The sequence below is a fragment of the Pecten maximus genome, chromosome 13 (genome assembly GCF_902652985.1).
Source record: "Pecten maximus chromosome 13, xPecMax1.1, whole genome shotgun sequence".
NCBI classification, from domain to species: domain Eukaryota; kingdom Metazoa; phylum Mollusca; class Bivalvia; order Pectinida; family Pectinidae; genus Pecten; species Pecten maximus.
The window spans coordinates 30,261,020-30,284,407 of NC_047027.1; the positions used below are offsets into that span (position 1 = coordinate 30,261,020).

Below are 23,388 nucleotides of genomic sequence, written 5' to 3' on the forward strand. Positions count from 1 at the left end.
TGTTTACTAATTTTATTTATGTTATATGATTCTAAAAGTTCATTCAAATTTACATCTGCTATTTCATTGTTATTACTGTATAAATTTTCATAAAATTTCTTGACCTCTTCCAAAATATTTGCCTGCTGAGTAACTATATCTCCATTATCTAGTTCTAATTTAGGTATAATTTTAGATGTAAAATTTCTATTCTCTAAATTTAAAAAATATCTAGTAGGCTTCTCACCCTCCTCCACCCACTTAGCACGTGACCTTACTAAACTACCTTTTATTTTCTTATCCCTAATTTCCTGTAGTTCTCTTTTTTTAATTTCTAACTCTACTGTGTCTATATCATCTTGTTCCTCAATTTCCTGAATTATTTTTCTTAGATTGTCTTCCCTAATATTTTGTTGTTTCTTCCTAAATGAAGAAAAAGAGATTGTTTTGCCTCTTATTTGCAAAAGTAAAGTTTCTAGGAATAGTTGATCATCAATAACAAACTCAATCTCACTGTCAGGAATATCCATCAAATTATGTAAATTATAAACTGGAGTACAGTATTGTTCTTTTGTCTCAGCTATACAGGTTTTAACCATATCTAAATAATCTTGTTCTTGTAATAAACTATTATTAAATTTCCAAATTCCTTTACCAGGGAAAAATTCGTTTAGTTTCAAAGCTAATGTTGGAAAAGAGTGGTCAGATCTATAACCTGGTTCTATTTTGGATTTTTCAGTACTAGAAATTAAGTTTTCAGAAATCAAAAAGAAGTCTAATCGGGCCTGTTTGAGTGGGTTGCTTTTCCTCCATGTATATCGTCTTACATCTTCATTCTGTTCTCTAAAAATATCTACAAGTGAAAGGTTGTCCATGATCTCCAAAATTTTTTCTCTAGCTTTAGGATTGTTAACATGCTTGTAGTTTTTATCATAGTCAGTCTTAGGATTAAGAACCAGGTTAAAATCTCCACAAATAATGGTATATCTATTAGCAAAACTTTCAATCGTTTCAACAAGTGTCATAGAAAACCGGGTTATCCTTATTTGGACCAGAGACATATATACAGAGAGATTAGTAACATCGCTATTTCCCCGTACACATAGTGGCTCCCTTTATTCGTGACCACTCAAGCATATCCCTTATCGAGAGCGTCCTGTCTCCTATCAAACACACGCGAGCGCAGGTAAATCGGGCTATGCGCATGTGTGTATCGTAGTATTGGAACTTATTCGACATGTTCTGGTTAATCCGCCATTACGTCAGACCAAAACATCGTCATTTTAAATACACACAGAAAGCACATCGTTTTATTTTGGCCACTACAAAAGTTACCACATTAACCAAAAACTATCAAACTTATGGGATATAGTCTTATTGATCATGCATATTGTTGTCATTTATCCGTATTTTCGAAAATCCATTGGGTCCTATTCGACATGTCCAAGTTTGTAATTAAGCCGCCATTACGTCAGACCAAAACATCGTCAATTTTAAACGCACACAAAAAGCACATCGTTTTATTTAGGCCACTACAAAAGTTACCACATTAACCAAAAACTATCAAACTTATGGGGTATAGTCTTATTGATAATGCACATTGTTGCCATTTATCCGTATTTTCTAAAATCCATTGGGTCCTATTCGACATGTCCAAGTTTTGTAATTAAGCAGCCATTACGTCCGACCAAAACATCGTCAATTTTAAACGCACACAAAAAGCACATTTTTTTTATCTAGGCCACTACAAAAGTTACCACATTAACCAAAAACTATCATACTTATGGAATGTGGTCTTGATTATCATGCACATTGTTGTCATTTATCCGTATTCTCGAAAACCCCATAGGGACTTTTCGAAAATTGGAGATTCCCGCCGATCTTTCCTGCGTTGTGCTTGACTTTCATACTCAAAATACAAACACTTGGACAGCAAATTGTGATATATTTCATATTGATGACACTTCTGCATTTTGATATTAATAAAATTAAAGCACATAATTGGATCTTGGTGATGATTTCAAATAGAAATTATCGATAATTATGTGTCTGGTTTTCAAGTTTTCTCCAATATGGCGTCTAGTGAAGACTGAACCGAGCGACCGCAAAGGATTGTGGGAAGGTCAGGGGCCACTATGTAAACACAAGGGCAAATAGAGAGCTGCCAATCTCTCTGTATATATGTCTCTGTTTGGACCATATAAATTTATAAGTGTGATTTTAAATTTTTCAATCTCAATATCTAATACTAGGAAATTGCCAGTATCGTCTTTCTTTTCTTTGTGCACTTTAAATTCAAAATTATTTTTAAAAAGAATAGCAACACCCCTAGAATTCGATTTAAAAGAATTAAAATAACATTGGAAACCCCATTCACTTCTAATAATTTTTTCCTGTTCTGCACTAAAATGTGTATCTTGCAAGCAGAAAACATTACTATTAGTCGACCTTAAATAAGAAAAAACATCCCTACGTTTAATTTTGTCTCCTAGGCCCTGAGTATTAGCTGACAAAAATTGTATTTGTGTCATATTTATATCTTAATATGAACATATGATCCAGTTCCACCCCCGAAGTAAAGAGCGTTAGAAAAGAGATAAGGGAATAAATGAGAAAAAGAAGAAAAGATAACATAAAATATAACATTAAAGTGGTCATTACCTAAACAAACCACTACCGTCCACAGTACAAACACATTCCAGTCTGACATCCGCACACTTGCATTCCAACTGGCGTCAAGCTGGCCCGCAATAACTCAACTTCTAGTAATGTACACTTATTGGTACTTCCGGTTCTCTTATCGGTTGCTCTTGTCTGGTATAGTGTAATAACTACTCTTCAGAGAAAGAAGGAAGGCCAAGGTAACTTAACACAATTTTTATTAATTATTTGATCAGCGACAATATATTGAATGAAAAAAAAGCAAAGCTATCTTATTACATGTAAAATTAGTTGAATTTGCCTTATTTCATTGATAGAGTGGATCATATTTTCGAAATTTCTTTATTGTAGATACAGTATACATTGCCGAAGTTATTTGATGCAGTTTCATTTTCATTTTTACAACTGAATGAAAATCAAGTCCCAGTGCTGATGCAAAACAAATTATTAAAGCATAATGTTTTACAAAGGATAGATATGTTCTAGATCTATGACATTGGTATAACAAGTACAAAGTATAGATAATTGTTTCTAAATAATTTTCAATTTCCAGTCATTTTAAAATAATAATATTACTGCAGTACTGCTTGTATATAATTATTGTCAGACTCCACTGCAGATATACATGTATATATATATATTTTCGTTTCCAGATTTGTATACAAAGACTTATGAAAGATGGCAATTCCATTAGGTTTGTGTTTCAACAATATTAATTCTTAATTCATGACCCTCTTGAATTAGATACAACTGAGTGTTATGATATTGTCAATAATGAATTGAATAATTAACAATCTGGTACAGTATACGTTTCATTTTGACACTCTGTCTGGAACAGATTAAATATATACCTGCCAGGTGTTATGGAAAATTAGATAAATCAGTGCCTAATATTATTAAATTATATTTATTATATTTTTTGTTGTTGAAATGATATTTGCATGTTTTGATATTCAAAATATTAATGGAATAATTTACAACACCTGGTGACTGTATATTGATATTCTTGATGCTTTGTGGGGTTTTTGTTATTATTTTCCAGGGTATGGACAATTTGGTATGGTAATACATCTTCATAATGTCAGTGCCCGGGTTGCATACATGTACATTCATCTACAGTCAAAAATGATGTAAAGGCTGGGATCATAACCTGACTGTCCAGGCAAATTTTTTCTTATATACTTTAAGACGTAAAACTACACTGATATTCCATTTTTTCAAATATGATTATAAATTAAATGCCTTTCCATGCTGATATCTTTGCAGGTCCACATACTTATGCTGGCATCATAAAATTAACCTTAAAAGTAACAAATATTTGTGTTATTGTAGCATTCACAGGTGTTAATATATAAAGAGAAATCTTGTGTTGTTTTAAGTAAGATAACTTGATTAAATTGATTGAGTTTATGTTATTCTACATACAAACATGAATACTATATTTACAATGCTAATTAACCCTGATTTATCCTTTGTTATATTTACACCTTTGAGCGTTTGCTGTATTACCTTTTCATTAAAAAAAAAAGTAAGAGATGGTCACTAACAAGACTAGAGGGAAAATCTTTCAAGATTTGTAACATAAAGCTCAAGTATATTGTGCATCTGTTAATTATGTAAAATCTTTTTTTGGTTTTGTTTAATAACCATACTATGATACTTTTTTCATATGTTGTTTAATCATATTGATAACTTTTATTTTTCATTTCATTTTATTTGTCATTATTGATGATTCTATCACAACATATTAACTCACATTCAACCACCCTTGACATTAAGAAAATCATTATAAGAGAACAAAAAACTAATGAGTTCAGTGTCATTTATTCAGTCTTCTTGACTAAATAATATTTGATAATTATAAGAATTAAGGGTATAAAAATGTACATTTATAACATTGAATCAAAATAATAAATTTGTTTTTATGGCTCATTGTAATTATTATATTAATATATGTGTTTGGTATATGATTATCAGAAATACAAAACGAAGTTTTAATTGATACTTGTCACATTTCATTCAAATTTCTCATATCTGTAAAATTAATTTTAAAGAATTGAATCAATCTGAAACTAATTAACTGTTTGCAGGAAAAACAGACTTTTCCATTTGGAAAACTTGAAGGTCAAGAACTGTCTTTCATTTGGGAGGATGGACCAAAAAATGTGGTAAAGGAGAATTGAAGTTATGATAATCAACCTATATTACTTTGTCTGACCGTAAATTTGTCTTACACTCATCTATTACCATGAAAAATTAGACTGACAAAGTAATCAATTTTATGCAGTAAACACATTCTCATGTTTTCAATTAATACACATCTTTAATGTATTAGTAACAGTATCCTGAAATTGAATAATTATACAGTGTTGCTGTGTAAAATAATGGTTGATAATTTTCATATATCTCAGAAGTTACTGTCTGTTGTGTTGAACTAATTTATCAATTAAAAATTATCATACACACTTATATTTTCACAGGTTGAACCTACATGTATGCAGCCAGCAGTGGTTTTCCCTTATCCAATTGTTGATTGTGGGATAACGTTTGGATGGTCAAATGAAACAGTGGTAATGTTAATCATGTCTGGTACAGTAATTAATAAGCATATAAGTACAAAAGTTTTTAATCAGAATATCCCATACCGAAATAAAGCACACTAAAGTATACTTTTATGCTACTTTAAGTATACACTTTTTCCTACTTTTTTGAAAAAGTACCAAAAAAGTATACTTTTTTTGTACTTTTCTGGACTTAGAAATTTTTCAGAGTACTTTTTCTGTACTAAATTTGGACTCTGAAATTTCTCAGAGTACTTTTTTTGTACTTTTCTGGACTTAGAAACTTTTCAGGGTACTTTTTCTGTACTTTATTTGGACTCTGAAATTTTTCAGAGTACTTTTTTTGTACTTATTCTGGACTTAGAAATTTTTCATGGTACTTTATTTGGACTCTGAAATTTTTCAGAGTACTTTTTTTGTGCTAAAATCTGACTTAGAATTTTTTGAAAGATTGTGAAAATATGGATGTACTTTTTTCCTACTTTTTTGGGACTTAGAATTTTTCAGCTAATGCCATTGTGCTTTTTTTGTACTTATTATGGACTTAGAATATTTTCAGACATTGCGAGGGGTTATAGCATATTAATATTTTCAAAATTAAATCTGACTTTTTCAGTCGACTACAAATCTAAGACTAAAAAAATAATACCCAGGATTAACCACAACAAATATCTATCAAATAAGATACAGAAAATTATCATTTGGTAATATTAAATGTTTTTGATCTCGTTTTTTGTTTTTGTTTTTTTGTTTTTTTTGTCTTTTTTATGTTCTAAAAAATACTTTTCATACTTTGATCAGTACCACAGAAATTTATCTAAAAATAATTAAAATTCAACAATTATTATCATAAGTATTTCACTTCAATGTACTTTGTTAGTAAGGTTCACACATTTTAACGGTGATTTCTTTGTCACTTTTCGTTTGTATTTCCATATGCATCTCAGAAGTAATAAACTTCACATTGATGAATGTTACTATACGTTCATGTGACGAACGTCAAAACTTATCTCTATAAAATTTTTGTTCCAGATCGTTCTTTGAAGTTACAGTATTTTGGCTTTAATTATAAACTCTTTAACGGAGTTTAAAACATTTCGTTTATCCAAACGTTAACCTCTACCAGATCGGGGATCACTCTACGAACACACATGTGCCCGTGCCTGTAATACGCTTTTAATTCATTCAAATTAAATTAAAATCACCTGCTCTTTGTCTGCATATCATATACTTGCTGGATATACGTGGTTTTAAGATTACATCTGATAATTGCACCCGAAATCACGTCGTGTTCTGTCAAAATATTCACCGATATACTCGTATAAACATGTGTAATACTGATATAGTCACTCGGACGCTTCTTTGTAAAACGTATATTGAAGTCAAGCGCTGTGATGATCTCGATCTCGATATGGCTTGACTGACAACAAACAGGCATGATCAAGGAACAATATTCCGGTATTTAAATCAGAATTACATCGCATTCATTGAAATGGTGAAAGTGAACACAAAAAGAAAACTTTAATTTGTCTGATATTTATTTAGCAAGATCGTACGATAATTCGGACAACGACACAATGTAGCTGTACTCTAATATGTTGTAGAATGATCTCGTAGGAGTGTTGTGTGTACAAATAAAATACTCTATTGTATACAGAAATCAAGATCAATACCAAGATCTATCATAAATATTTTAATTGATATAGTAGACGGCTTGAATAACTGCAACACCAAGATCGATCAAAAATATTTCAACTGTTTTAAACTAAATCTTGAAACCTGTCCTGTGTGTTAAGCTAACAAAGCGATCAGGATATATATGCTTAACGTCGTACCGAAAGTTAATTTCACCCGTGGTGTTAATTAATATAAGCGACAGTCGACTGTAATGGCAAATCATACCTAGCTTTATTGTTTATTGGAGTTACCTGTGTACCTCCCGTCTCACCTGTACACATATTAATTGCCCCTCTTAGACTAAGTCTTATGCCCGCGGCGTTAATTATAACAATTTATATTGTCAAGCTTGACTGCCTTTCACTACGATCAGATCACAGTTGCCTACCCTCATTTAAACAAAACATCCGGATTACATAACAGGTACTGACGAGGCTTATTTATACCTGTGTCAGATTACCATCGGTCGGTTCACCTATGACCTCGGGGCCGTGATCTCGTTTGTTTACTTCGGTTTACGGAATCTACCGAGATTTGACGAGTTCGCTTCGTGCGATCATTTTGTGCAATGTGCAAGCTTTAAATGCTGAAGTAGTAATACCAAAAGTATGAAACAATAGAGATTAAGGAAGTAGAATATAAAAAAACCAAGTAATAAAAGAATGAAATCGATACAGTAGATCTCCGACAAAACTTTTTTTTATCCCATGATGCAACAAACAGCGAGATTTTAGCGGGAAGTCTGATAGCCATGTTTGAATTTCACCGGATGTTTATCAACGGAAGAAACATAAACAAACACGATTTTGATATAGAATAGCCTAAAAACGAAATTCATTTTCTTGCCTAACTGAAGAAGATCGACTATCTGTCAGTAAGTGGCCAAAGAATATCAGCTTTCTTGTTGTTTTTGGCGACAAATGCTCATTTTGACCCGAAAATATCACAGATATCGCGACCAGGTAAGTTTACAATTTTATTATTTAAATCTATTTCGTCTTCTGCACGTTCCTACATCGTTTCACATTATATAGGTGAATAGGGGCCTACACATGTTAATATTAATACTTGATTACTTCGTGTTTCAGGGTTTTCATAATGAATTCATCACCGATTACAGTTTACACGGCCCGAGTTTAATTAACAAAGAACTGCTAGATCCACGTGTGTTTCAATCGTAAGTATTCAATTTACAGATTTATGCTACCATACGCCTGGGATTTTATAAGCATCCTGATTGATAGCACCCAAATATTGAGAACAAGAAGAATTTTATTTCTTTATTGACGAACTTCGACGTAGTTATATTGCATTTTTATTTCTGTCACGTAACGGTAAATTCGTAATATCTTAATTTTTATGACTTCGTTTTTCAATGGAATTTATTGAAATTTCACTTACATGTAAAGAATTATTTGCTTATTCATCTGATAATATTTACAGAATTTTTTGTAGTTGATTTCAAGAGATATTGCATAAAATTTCAAATAAAATAGAAATGACATTTTTAAGTTAGAATATAAGAACGAAAGTAACGTCACATTTCGGGCAACATGTGTATATCTATTTTAGGGAATATATGTAAAAAATATCGGTAAATGAGCTAATAATTGTCTACTATAGTATATGGAATTTGAAGAAAATACATTCAAAAACGAAGTCAATAAAATCCATTGAAAATTTGTTGTATGTCATGATCATGATCAATTCACAAAAAAATGATCTCAAGAAATGATTGAATAAAAAAAATCTGTGTTTTGGAGTATTTTGATAGTTAGTTGCATAATTTAAGATGAAACAAACTGTCAGAGAATTCTGGAGTAGCTTGATTTTTATTAAAGTACTTATCCTTATAATTAAAAGTTTTATGTTGTAACTTTAAACTTGTATACCTGTGGCTAGCTTTTCTTGATAAAAAGACTTCCAAGCAGACATGCATGTAATAAATGACAGTAAAGTGATCAGGTGCATATATAAGGAAAATTATCTACATTTTTATATTGAACAAATCTTCACAATTATTCTAAGTTTTGATATACAAAATATTTTAAAATTTTCTCTTTCTTCCAACAGATTATGCAGTACATTCTGAAGTGACGGAAAGCTTGAAGATATTGCATTGTGGTCCGAATTGAGGGCAATGATTCGCATAAAGCAAGAAAGGAATGAAGAGAATCAGACATTTTATTTTTCGAATTCACACTTACTTGGATTTGACCAGTTTAAGCAAGCAACATTATGCATATACCATACTTCATTGTATTCAGTATGCATTTATGCATTGTTTTTTATTTACATCTTTTTGTTGTGTTTCCTCAAGAGGAATTATGATTCGACAATTTTTAAAATGTTATTGCCCTTTTTATTTAGAATGGTATATTTTTTTTGTCTGGATCTCCTACATACACATGATATAAAATTGTGTTTTCCTGCTTGAAAAAAATATTAGAATAATTTATCAAAAGTTATTGCCCTTATACATAGATGTCCATCTGTAAATCCTTAACCTCACCCTTAAACAAATTTCGAGCTTATTAGATCCAGACTTTGCTATGGCATGAAATTATACTCAGTGGAATTGTGATTGGATAACTAATCTTGTATTTCAATGTTTGTTTTCACTTGATACAATTGTGCATTTCTCTTAGGAATGGGACTGATGTATGTATTGTTTAAGCATGCAGTATTCTCATTTAAGCTTATCTCCTATATTTTCAGAACTAATTTCCTACACCATTAAATTAAGTCCCTTTTTTGGTAATTTTTTCCTACTTTTTCAGTACTTTTTTTATACTTTTTCAGTACAAATTTCCTACTTTTTTAGTACTATTTTCCTACTTTTCTAGTACTTTTTTCCTACTTTTCCACTACTTTTTCAGTACTAATTTCCTACCTTATTGGTACTTTTTTCCTACTTTTTCAGTCCTAATTTCCTTCTTTTCAATACCATTTTCCTACTTTTTTGATACTTTTTCAGTACAGATTTCCTACTTTTTTAGTACTATTTTCCTACTTTTCTAGTACTTTTTTCCTACTTTTCCACTACTTTTTCAGTACTAATTTCCTACCTTATTGGTACTTTTTTCCTACTTTTTCAGTACTAATTTCCTGCTTTTTCTGTACCATTTTCATACTTTTTTTGTACTTTTGTACTTTTTTTGTACTTTATGGACTTCCCTGTAAAAGTACTAAAAAAGTATAAAAGCACAAAAAAAGTACACCATCAATTTGGCCCTGTGCACTTTATACTATTATTGTACTTTTAATGTACTTTTTCTGTACTATATTTGTGCTTTTTCTGTACTTAATGAAAACAATAAAATGTACTAAAGGTATACTTTTGTTAGACTTTTTTTGTACTTTAGTACTTTTTTTGACTCAATTTGGAACCGTGTTGGAATATCGGTTCCAAATTGAGTCAAAAAAAGCATACTTTTTCTATGCTTTTTTAGTACTTTTTTCCCATACTTTTTTTGTACTTTATTTCGGTGTGGGATATTATAGAAAATTATTCCTCTCCCATTTGTCAGTTTAAAAGTTTTCTGCCCTTGAGGCAATGTCGAAAAACCAAGATTTAAAATTTAACACGAAAGAAATTTTCTGTATGGTTATTCTTCTCTACACTACACACTTGAATCCATGTAATAATGGATGCGACACCTGGTACAAAGGTAAAGAAAATTTTGCCTGTGCAAAAACAGGCATGGAGTTGTGATCAGAGAAATCCTTGTCCCACCATAAGATCACTACTTATAATAACTTCACAGCAAAACAGGGTATTCACATCACATCAATGTAATGCCTCAAGATAACATACACATAGTATATTTGAAGAATCATTTACTGCCTTGGTGAGGGATCGCAATCCTGGTAACTTTTGTAACAAAATTCTGAATTTGTCTTGTAGTTTAAGCCATTTGCTCAATACCTCCCTCCAGTTGATTATCCTCTTACTCAATTAAAACAGATATCTTCTATTATATACAAAATTATATTAACAAGAAAAATTAGGTACATTGTATGTAATAATCCTTCATGTCAATCTAATTCTAGGATGATGAACAAGAAAAAATGCCATTGGAGAAAGCCAGCAGTTCATGTGATAAACATCCATTCACATCAAGGGTGAGTGCTCTTTTCAAGTTATATCACAGAATTTTGAGTGTTAAGCCCAAGCTTTTTGTTTTATATGGAGACATCATATTTTAAATCTAGGCATAGGCAATAAAAACTAGAATGGTATAGGGTGTCACACCTCCTAGTATAAAGGTCAGAGGTCAAACAGTTTTTTCCCATGTCACATAACATATTTTTATAGGAGAAATTTTATGAGTCTTATAAAAAGAAAATGTCCGACTCAATTGAACACAGATATATACCTAAATGTAGGCCTAGGCAATACAAACTAGAATCCATATGGTATAGGGTGTCACACCTCCTAGTATAAAGGTCAGAGGTCAAACAGTTTTTTCCCATGTCACATAGTGTATTTGTATAGGAGAAATTTTATGAGTCTTATAAAAAGAAAACGTCCGACTCAATTGAACACAGATGTATACCTAAATGTAGGCCTTGGCAATACAAACTAGAATCCATATGGTATAGGGTGTCACACCTCCTAGTATAAAGGTCAGAGGTCAAACAGTTTTTTCCCATGTCACATAACATATTTTTATAGGAGAAATTTTATGAGTCTTATAAAATAAAAACGTCCGACTCAATTGAACACAGATGTATACCTAAATGTAGGCCTAGGCAATACAAACTAGAATCCATATGGTATAGGGTGTCACACCTCCTAGTATAAAGGTCAGAGGTCAAACAGTTTTTCCCCATGTCACATAACATATTTGTATAGGAGAAATTTTATGAGTCTTATAAAAAGAAAACGTCCTGACTCAATTGAACACAGATGTATACCTAAATGTAGGCCTAGGCAATACAAACTAGAATCCATATGGTATAGGGTGTCACACCTCCTAGTATAAAGGTCAGAGGTCAAACAGTTTTTTCCCATGTCACATAGTGTATTTTTATAGGAGAAATTTTATGAGTCTTATAAAAAGAAAACGTCCGACTCAATTGAACACAGATATATACCTAAATGTAGGCCTTAGGCAATACAAACTAGAATCCATATGGTATAGGGTGTCACACCTCCTAGTATAAAGGTCAGAGGTCAAACAGTTTTTTCCCCATGTCACATAACATATTTGTATAGGAGAAATTTTATGAGTCTTATAAAAAGAAAACTGTCTGACTCAATTGAACACAGATGTATACCTAAATGTAGGCCTAGGCAATACAAACTAGAATCCATATGGTATAGGGTGTCACACCTCCTAGTATAAAGGTCAGAGGTCAAACAGTTTTTTCCCATGTCACATAACATATTTTTATAGGAGAAATTTTATGAGTCTTATAAAAAAAAAATGTCCGACTCAATTGAACACAGATGTATACCTAAATGTAGGCCTTGGCGATACAAACTAGAATCCATATGGTATAGGGTGCCACACCTCCTAGTATAAAGGTCAGAGGTCAAACAGTTTTTTCCCATGTCACGTAGTGTATTTGTATAGGAGAAATTTTATGAGTCTTATAAAAAGAAAACGTCTGACTCAATTGAACACAGATGTTATACCTAAATGTAGGCCTAGGCAATACAAACTAGAATCCATATGGTATAGGGTGTCACACCTCCTAGTATAAAGGTCAGAGGTCAAACAGTTTTTTCCCCATGTCACATAGTGTATTTGTATAGGAGAAATTTGATGAGTCTTATAAAAAGAAAATGTCCGACTCAATTGAACACAGATATATACCTAAATGTAGGCCTAGGCAATACAAACTAGAATCCATATGGTATAGGGTGTCACACCTCCTAGTATAAAGGTCAGAGGTCAAACAGTTTTTCCCCATGTCACATGGTGTATTTGTATAGGAGAAATTTTATGAGTCTTATAAAAACAAAATGTCCGACTCAATTGAACACAGATATATACCTAAATGTAGGCCTAGGCAATACAAACTAGAATCCGTATGGTATAGGGTGTCACACCTCCTAGTATAAAGGTCAGAGGTCAAACAGTTTTTCCCCATGTCACATAGTGTATTTGTATAGGAGAAATTGTATGAGCCTGATAGAAATCGAATACTTTATATTGAATATTGAATATTTCTAAGGTTATAAGCAAGAATGATATTGATCAAAATGGGTAATCAATTGTTTTATTGAATAATACATGTTTCTTTTCATTTGAACATTTGTTGAATATTATTGACAATTCATGTATTGATTAATCTGTGTTATTTTGGTTGTTGCTAACACTTTCAATATCTTCAAAATGTTTGTATAAAACTTTCCTGCATGGAAGAACCCCAAAATGATACTCAATATTATTAGCGTTTAATCTTTTTCTAAATATTAGCTTTCAATATGGATCTTTTTCTGAACTTTTTTCTGATCTTTTCAATGATGGGGATCAGAATCTTAAATCTTGTAAATTTCATGGCCCCGGGATTTCACATTTTGCTATAATCGATGTAGGAAAATCACATTTTATTGGAAATGATTCAAAATTTGTATGAATGAACTGTTTAGCAATACCTGGTTCTTTGTTAATACATAGAAGATAGTTACATGTTTAAGACTAAAGCCCATGGGCCTCTTATATGTAGTCGGAACAACAATGATGTGGATAGAATATACAACATGTATGTTTTTTACACACAACAGGTTGTTTAGTTTTGGCATGTCACCTTGTTTGTTAATATCTAACACCTATTACTGATTATTATTTTTTATGAAATACCAACCTCAAAAACATCATCAGATGGTGCAGGGCTATTCAAGTTGCTTTTGTACATTGTCCATCAGTCATTATTGCTATTTCTAAGAAAGATCTTGATGGATTTTTGTCAAATTTCTTTTGTCTCTTTTTCAATCAGTCCTGTAATATTGCTATATTCAAAGTTTCATGATACATTGCGAAAATAGTCAATTAATCACTAAAGAGAAAATGATAATTCAACTGATATTTTTTGATGAATGGCTAGATTTATCGACCACTTGCTGAATGCAGTTGGTAATGTTGCAATAAAACTTTTTTTTTACTTTCAGGATGCAGGTGATTGACATAAAAGACACCAGATGCCTTGTAAAACCTCAGTCATTTATTTATCATTGTAATTCTGCAAGAGGAGAGGGTAAGTTGATAGGTGGTGGTGGTAATATATGTCAAAATGAGAGAAAGGGAAGGAAATTTTCCAGGGCTGTGGACTATAAGATTATTGGCAAAATTCTCAGACCACTTTGTAGGCAATACGGAGAGAATGATATTGGTGAGAGTGGTACATTTGGTATTGCAGCTTCAAAATTGAAATGGAAAAATATTAAAAAGAACAGAGCATACTTAAAAACCATTTGGCATCAAAATAGAGGCAATGTTAAAGGCAATACGAATAATAGTCTTAATAAAAGACATGAAGCTGCAACACTGAAAAAAAAACATGTTGGACTGAAGCGCAAGAGAGTTACACTTCTTGAGAGACCTCATTGCAAACCAAATGAAGAACCGAAAGCCATGACTGACGATGACGAGGATACATTACCAGAGCTAGTTACACCAAAACGAAGAAGGAAAAGTGGTGATAACTCTATAAAATATTGCATATGCCAGGTAACCAATTGGCAGTCAGTTGATGGAGGTTTAATGGTTGAATGTGATATATGTTATGAATGGTATCATTGCACATGTCTTTCAATATTAAATGTTCCAAAAAATATTCATTCTAAAACTGTAATATTTAAATGTGGTCAAAATGGATGTAATGATGGAAACATTGTTCTTAAAGTTTTTGCAAATTCAAAATATAAAAAAAATGGCAAATCAAAGGAAGAATTTAGTTATGTCCTAAAGAAAAATGACATGTGTAATAGTCCAGACTCTGAACAAGAAAGTGAATGTAAGGAGAATATCTCAGTTGATTCCAACTACTCTAACTTAGATTCTTCAAAAGACACTCCCACTAGTTGTAATATTCATGACCCTGATGAATCTAAAATGGATAATAGTTACACTAATGAAAGTAATCTAGATAAAGAAATAATTGAGGAAATATTAAAAATAAAAAATAAATAAGTATTTTACACAGGAATTACCAGAGAACACTTTTTCACTCTAAAAAATGATGACTTGGTCTATTTACGCTCAATTCATAATGGGCGTAGATATCAAAAGGGGAAATGGCAGGAAATATTTATCAATGGTTTAAAACAATCAAATAAACACTGTGTTTTTACCTTTGACAGACATCAGATCAGCAATGCAAAAAAGAGATGCAAGAAAGTCAATGCCCCCTTTTTTAAAGCATCAGGGGAATGCAAATTTGCAGATTGTCATGTAAAAGTGAATATGAAAATGTATGAACTTGGGCATGTACATGTAAATTACAAAAATAGCATCAAACATAATATCAGTGAGCAAAATTCTAGACCCATCACAGGTAGTGAAAGAGAGGCCCTCAAAGATATATTCAAAAGAGGTGAAAAACCTCTGAATGAATACCTGAAAAGAAGTATGCAGACTGACTCTGAACAATTAATTTAAGGAAATAATGATGGGTTCGGAAAGGACACTCATGTTTTTAGGCAAATTGCTACTGAGAGCAGGCAAGTAGGTAGATTCGATAAAAATGTGCTTCTCAGTATGATGCATCAAATGGAAGATATGGCAAAATCAGGAAGAGCCTTCATTCAAAAGATCAGTGCAAAACCCAATTACATTTTATACTGGTCAGAGGAAGGTCTAAATATCTATCACAAGTTGGCAAAAGAGTATCCTTTATATTGGGATGCTACTGGAAGTGTGGTAAGAAAAAATGAAGATGGCAAAAGATATTTGTACTATGAACTTGCAATAAAAAATCCAGTAAATGGAAAAATGGGCATTCCACTTACTTCAATGATTAGTGAAAATCAAAGCCTTCCCATAATATTGGATTGGTTGACATCTTTTCAACATGCAGAAAAAAATACAGTTTGGTCACAGCAGTATTTCCCAACCAGAATTGATTGTAAGTGATGAGGCATGGGTATTCATTATTTCAGCTCTCAGGGTGTTCAATACTGAAACCTTGCAGGACTTTTTGGAGAGATCTTGGCAATTATTCAATGGTAAAATTGCAGAAACTTGTTCAATAAAAACTATAGTTCACTTGTGTGCTAGTCATTTCATGAACAAAGTAAAAAGATTTTGCAATGTTCATTACAAAAAAAATATGAAATTTGGTCTTTACTTGATAAGTTTGTTAATGAACAGAAAAACTATTGAGGAAGCAGAGGAGATACTGCATGATATCTGTGTAACCCTACAATCCGCAACTATTGGTGAGAGTAATGAGTTTTATATAGAACGGCTGTTACATAAAATTAATACTTTTGATACAACAACAGATGGCAGCAATGTTAATGTTAAAGACATACACGATAGTGTAGAAAATATTCAACCAGGTCGTTACACTGAAGATGATTTTCTGACTCTAGCAACAGAATCACCATTCAAAAGTTGGGGGCGTAAAGTGAATCATGGGGTACTATCCAAGCTATGTATGGACATAAATAAGAAGAAAAACCCATACCATTCAGATATATTTCTGCATACTATTTTGACAAAATACCTACCAATTTTTCCTCTTTGGGCAGTACATACATTAGCAGGATTGCCATTTTCTAAAACACAAAGTACCATTGAAAACAGGTTTAGAATATTAAAATCTATTACTCTTGTCAGCAGGAAAAATAGCAGAATGGATGATTTTTCTAAAGAACTCCAGCAACATACAGTGGAGGTACAAAGATTGTTGGCAAAGGATGCTCTTAAAACATATTATAAAAAAAGTCCAGAAAAAGTACGGAAACTATCAAAGAGTCTTGGAACAAAAAACAAGTCAAAAATGAAAACCTCAAAAGAACACAGGGCAATTTTCAGAGAGCACCAGAAAAAGCGTTCAATGAATTATCCAATATACAGTTTATGTCTGACAAAAATAGAAAACACAATGGAATGCGTAATCTTGGTTCAACCTGCTGGTTTAATGCTATGATCCAGGCCATAAATAATAGCGACACAGCAAAAAGGTATATTGATACTTTTGTGAAAATACCACTGAGTATTGATGATGATTGTGAATCAAAAGAAGAAGTTTTCAGAAGCATTATTAATATACTTGAGTTCATGGCCAATATAGATAACAGTGGTAAAGATGTGCCAAGAGATAAGATTTTTTCAGCACTACAAAAAGTGTCTGAATTTGATAATACATTTAAAGGATTGTCAAGGCAACAAGATGTCAATGAGTTATATACTAATGTTATATCTAAAATATCTAAGATTATTAATGAAAAGTTGATAATTAAACAGGAATGTGTATGTAAACATTGCCAAACCTCAACTATTAAAAATGATGAACATATACAGGAAATAGAGCTACATATTCCAGATAACAAAGATTCATCAATTGCTTCCTTGATTAAAGAATACTTCCAGACATCAATTGTTGGTTATTGCCCAGTATGTAATAATGAATTATTTCTGTCACAAGTTTTGACAACATTACCCAAGACGCTAGTAATTACACTGAAGCGCTATAAATACAACAAACAATCAGGATGTGCCAGTAAGATAGATACAGAAGTTGCCGTTGACAAAAATATAGATATAAGTGATATGGTGAAAGATAATATGTTGACTGAGTATAATCTCAAAAGTGTGATTTGTCACCATGGCAGATCATATAATTCCGGTCACTATACAAGCTACATCCTGGATCATGACTGTAGTTTTGTAAAAATGAATGATTTATCTATGTCAAATGGTAGTATTCGAGAGGTTGAAAAATCATGTTATATGCTATTTTATGACCTGAAAAATCAAAAGTTGCCCTGTATATGTCGAACCACTGCTTCAATGTTTATCTCTGACAAAGGGAATGAAGATGGTGCATTCTGACAACAGAAGCATCAACATTTCTATTATCAAAAGGCAAATTTTACAAAGCCTGAAGGATAACTCGAGTGACAATGTGAACAAAATATCAGAATTGCTTAGGTATGCTGTTGAAAATAATAATGAATCAGGTTCAATGGCATGTGAAGATTTTGTAATGCATATGCTCGACTATCTTTTCAATATGAAATTCATATCAGACTTGTCATGTCTTGGGGCAGAGTGCTTCAAAATAATTTTTGAACTTGTTAACAATTGCATCAGATGTAATGCACTGCAGATAAAAAAATCTCAAACTATTGGTTTACTTTCAATGGCACAATGTGATCCAACATTTGTCAGTAATCTTATTAATTCAGCAGCCACAAGTGATACATCAACCATATGCAATTGTCAGCAGCCAGGTAGCATTATGTATATAACCTCTTTACCACATACACTCATAGTATTTTTGCATACAAATGATAATGTCAAATCGTCAGATTTACTGAATTTGGACCTAACAAAAGAGCTACCTACAACTGTACCATTGATAAGCAAATCTTATGGAATATCCTCTATTTTAGCAAGGACAGGACATGAATATGTTTGTTTGAAAAGGTCAGGCAACAACCTTTTTTCAACAAATGATGGAAAAGAAGATATTGTACATGATTTATCATCATATGATGATATGTTACTGTTTTTTGACTTAAAAACAAATATGTTATATTTGCAAAACTCCATTCATCTAAGCAATTTCATGAATTTGTTAAAAAACATACCTGTACCAGAATTAAAATGTTGCATTCCTATTCATCATTCAGCTGAAGAGCTTTTAAAAAACTTGTGCAGACCAAGTTACTGGTTGTCAAGTGATGATATCAATTTATATATGAAGATATTATTAAGTCATGCTTCTAACAACATACACTTTATTGATAGTGGATGGGTTAGTCATCGCCTATTCATGTCTGGCAGCTTAACCAAACCCAAATGGAACATTTTTGAGACAGAGAACAAAAAAGTTTCATGGGCCACATTTACAAAGGTTTTTGTACCTGTTAATATTGAAAGCAGGCATTGGGTATTAATAGTTATTGACTTTGGAAACAATATTGTGTACTATTGTGACCCGCAAGGAAATAGAACTAGTATTATAATTTTCCAAGTATTGCGATATGTATCATATGATATACTTGTTCATTCTGGGAAACACAAAGCTGTTTCAGACTGGAAAATTTGTTATTACTGTGAAAACAAATATTTCCCTAAACAAACTGATGGCAGCAGTTGTGGGGTTTACCTGTGTGAAATTGCAAAAGGAATTCTTTTTGATAGAAGACTTCCTGTTCAAAACAATTTGTCAAAATATATGAGACATCAGCTTGCCAGAGAAGTTTTACAAAGGCAACCAGAATACTGAATAAAATTATGCTTTTCCCTTGACACTGAACATAGTTGTGACCTGTGGAGTGCGGGCACAAACTATTCTTGCCACTATTGCTCTGATATTGCCACTGAACAGTATTGTGACCCTGTGGAGTGCAGGCATGTGCTGTTGTAGTATTTATTGATGCCTCTCGTATGAATTTTCTGATTTTGCCAAGACTCTTTCATGTATTAAGCTAAATTATAATGTTGCCAAACCTTGGCATCATCATTGTGGACACTGAACATAGTTGTGACCTGTGGAGTGCAGGCACAAAATATTCTTGCCACCATTGCTCTGATATTGCCACTGAACAGTATTGTGACCCTGTGGAGTGCAGGCATGTGCTGTTGTAGTATTTATTGATGCCTCTCGTATGAATTTTCTGATTTTGCCAAGACTCTTTCATGTATTAAGCTAAATTCTGATGTTGCCAAACCTTGGCATCATCATTGTTGACACTGAACATAGTTGTGACCTGTGGAGTGCAGGCACAAAATATTTTTGCCACTATTGCTCTGATATTGCTACTGAACAGTATTGTGACCCTGTGGAGTGCAGGCATGTGCTGTTGTAGTATTTATTGATGCCTCTCGTATGAATTTTCTGATTTTGCCAAGACTCTTTCATGTATTAAGCTAAATTATAATGTTGCCAAACCTTGGCATCATCATTGTTGACACTGAACATAGTTGTGACCTGTGGAGTGCAGGCACAAAATATTTTTGCCACCATTGCTCTGATATTGCTACTGAACAGTATTGTGACCCTGTGGAGTGCAGGCATGTGCTGTTGTAGTATTTATTGATGCCTCTCGTATGAATTTTCTGATTTTGCCAAGACTCTTTCATGTATTAAGCTAAATTATAATGTTGCCAAACCTTGGCATCATCATTGTTGACACTGAACATAGTTGTGACCTGTGGAGTGCAGGCACAAAATATTCTTGCCACCATTGCTCTGATATTGCCACTGAACAGTATTGTGACCCTGTGGAGTGCAGGCATGTGCTGTTGTAGTATTTATTGATGCCTCTCGTATGAATTTTCTGATTTTGCCAAGACTCTTTCATGTATTAAGCTAAATTATAATGTTGCCAAACCTTGGCATCATCATTGTGGACACTGAACATAGTTGTGACCTGTGGAGTGCAGGCACAAAATATTCTTGCCACCATTGCTCTGATATTGCCACTGAACAGTATTGTGACCCTGTGGAGTGCAGGCATGTGCTGTTGTAGTATTTATTGATGCCTCTCGTATGAATTTTCTGATTTTGCCAAGACTCTTTCATGTATTAAGCTAAATTCTGATGTTGCCAAACCTTGGCATCATCATTGTTGACACTGAACATAGTTGTGACCTGTGGAGTGCAGGCACAAAATATTTTTGCCACCATTGCTCTGATATTGCTACTGAACTGTATTGTGACCCTGTGGAGTGCAGGCATGTGCTGTTGTAGTATTTATTGATGCCTCTCGTATGAATTTTCTGATTTTGCCAAGACTCTTTCATGTATTAAGCTAAATTATAATGTTGCCAAACCTTGGCATCATCATTGTTGACACTGAACATAGTTGTGACCTGTGGAGTGCAGGCACAAAATATTTTTGCCACCATTGCTCTGATATTGCTACTGAACAGTATTGTGACCCTGTGGAGTGCAGGCATGTGCTGTTGTAGTATTTAGTGATGCCTCTCGTATGAATTTTCTGATTTTGCCAAGACTCTTTCATGTATTAAGCTAAATTATAATGTTGCCAAACCTTGGCATCATCATTGTTGACACTGAACATAGTTGTGACCTGTGGAGTGCAGGCACAAAATATTCTTGCCACTATTGCTCTGATATTGCCACCGAACAGTATTGTGACCCTGTGGAGTGCAGGCATTTGCTGTTGTAGTATTTAGTGATGCCTCTCGTATGAATTTTCTGATGTTGCCAAGACTCTTTCATGTATTAAGCTAAATTCTGATGTTGCCAAACCTTGGCATCATCATTGTGGACACTGAACATAGTTGTGACCTGTGGAGTGCAGGCACAAAATATTCTTGCCACTATTGCTCTGATATTGCCACTGAACAGTATTGTGACCCTGTGGAGTGCAGGCATGTGATGTTGTAGTATTTATTGATGCTTTTATTAGGTCACCTGAGACGAAGTCTCAGTTGACCTATTGCAATCGCCTTTTGTCGTGCGTCGTAAACAATTTACATTTTCAACTTCTTCTTAAAAACTGCTGAACTAAATTCAATGAAATTTTACAGGAAGCTTCCATGGCTGAGGGTGAACCAAAATTGTGAATTATATGGTCCCCACCCCCCAGGGGCCTGAGGGGCGGGGCCAAAAAGGGTCAAATTGACAAAAATTTCAAAAATCTTCTTCTCTACTCTCAGATATGGTAGAATCAAATACTCTTCATAGATGGAAGGGTCTTAAGGTGCTTTACCAAAATTGTGAATTTCATGACCCTGGGGTCTCACGTTTGCCCCTGGGGAGGGAGTAAACTTTACTATAGTTTATATAGGGAAATCACATTTTTGACAATTATTTGTTAGATTTGTATTGGAATTCATTCTAACTTGTATCAAATTATCAGCATGGGATGACACTTTGATGGTATGAACATATTGGCCCTAGTTGACCCCCAGGGGCTGGTGGGCGGGGCCAAAAAGGGTAAAATTTAGAAAAATTTCAAAAATCTTCTTCTCTACTCTCAGATATGGTAGAATCAAATACTCTACATAGATGGAAGGATCTTAAGGTGCTTTACCAAAATTGTGAATTTCATGACCCTAGGGTCTCATGTTTGCCCCTGGGGAGGGGGTAAACTTTACTATAGTTTATATAGGGAAATCACATTTTTGACTATTATTTTTTGAATTTTTATTGGAATTCACTCTAACTTCGTTAACATTATCAGCTTGGGATGACAGTTTGATGGTATGTACATGTTGGCCCTGACTGACCCCCAGGGGCTGATGGGCGGGGCCAAAAAGGGTCAAATTAACAGAAATTTTAAAAATCTTCTTCTTACAGCCCAAATAAGGTAGAATTAAATACTCTTCACAGATCGAAGGGTCTTAAGGTGCTTTACCATAATTGTGAATTTCCTAGCCCTGGGGTCTTGCGTTTGCCCCATGGGAGGGGATAAACTTTACTATAGTTATAGGGAAATCACATTTTTGACTATCATTTGTTTTATTTGTTTTGAAATTCATTCTTTCATTCAAATTTACTGAAATTTTTCAAAAATCAGGTGACCGTTAAGGCCCATGGGCCTCTTGTTATGAATATAATTATCTTTAGCTGCCACCACCTCTCCATACCACCTCTCCACTTGTGTTCGTATGTTGTATGTATACTATTAATTTTAAATCTATACATGTACAGTTTACAGTTTCCAAGTGATTGATCCGTTTTAATTGGATGCTAATATTTTGGATAAAAATTCTTTCTAAATGCAGCTTTTTGCAAAGTTGGATATAAAAATATTTGAATTTCTAATTTTTGAACTGTAGCCAGATAATGCATTGTATCTGCTCGATTGTTGTTGATTTGCTATTCTGTCAGTTAGCACTAGGTAGTTTTCTCAGTATTTTCATTACTTACGACATCTTGATGAATATAGATATACAGACTTTTGTTTATCAAACACTTATCATTGAAAATTTCTGTACAAGTATATGGAACAGTCTGACATTGATAAATTTCATGTCTTCACTAACTGTTTTATACATATTTGTCAGTTGGAGTGTCACAATCCAGAATTTGTTCTCCAACCATAAAGGTTTTTTTCCTTCATTTATGATACTGAATTTTGTTTTCGGGATACAGAGTTCCGATCTGCATAATGTTTACTAGATATGAATTTATCAGACCTTTGCAGGTACCAACCTTTAATCCCAAAGCTGTAAACTTAATTGTCGGATATATATATAACCATCAGGGCCCAGTTGTTTAGAGTGATTAGGCTAGTCAGAGTTTAAAAATAATCTAAAAATCAGGATCATTTCTATTTACAATTACATGACACAATTTTATGAAACTGTAACATTCAATTTCTTACTACCTGTCCATTTATGGAATA

At 33.0% G+C, this 23,388-nt stretch overlaps 1 long non-coding RNA gene across 1 annotated transcript; it reads left to right on the forward strand.

Moving 5' to 3' along the window:
• Positions 1-4,620: 4,620 nt before the first annotated feature.
• Positions 4,621-11,043, forward strand: LOC117341424. Its single transcript, XR_004535628.1, has 3 exons — positions 4,621-4,808; positions 5,121-5,210; positions 10,932-11,043. It is a non-coding gene; the product is annotated as an uncharacterized LOC117341424 (long non-coding RNA).
• The last annotated feature ends 12,345 nt before the right edge of the window (positions 11,044-23,388 follow it).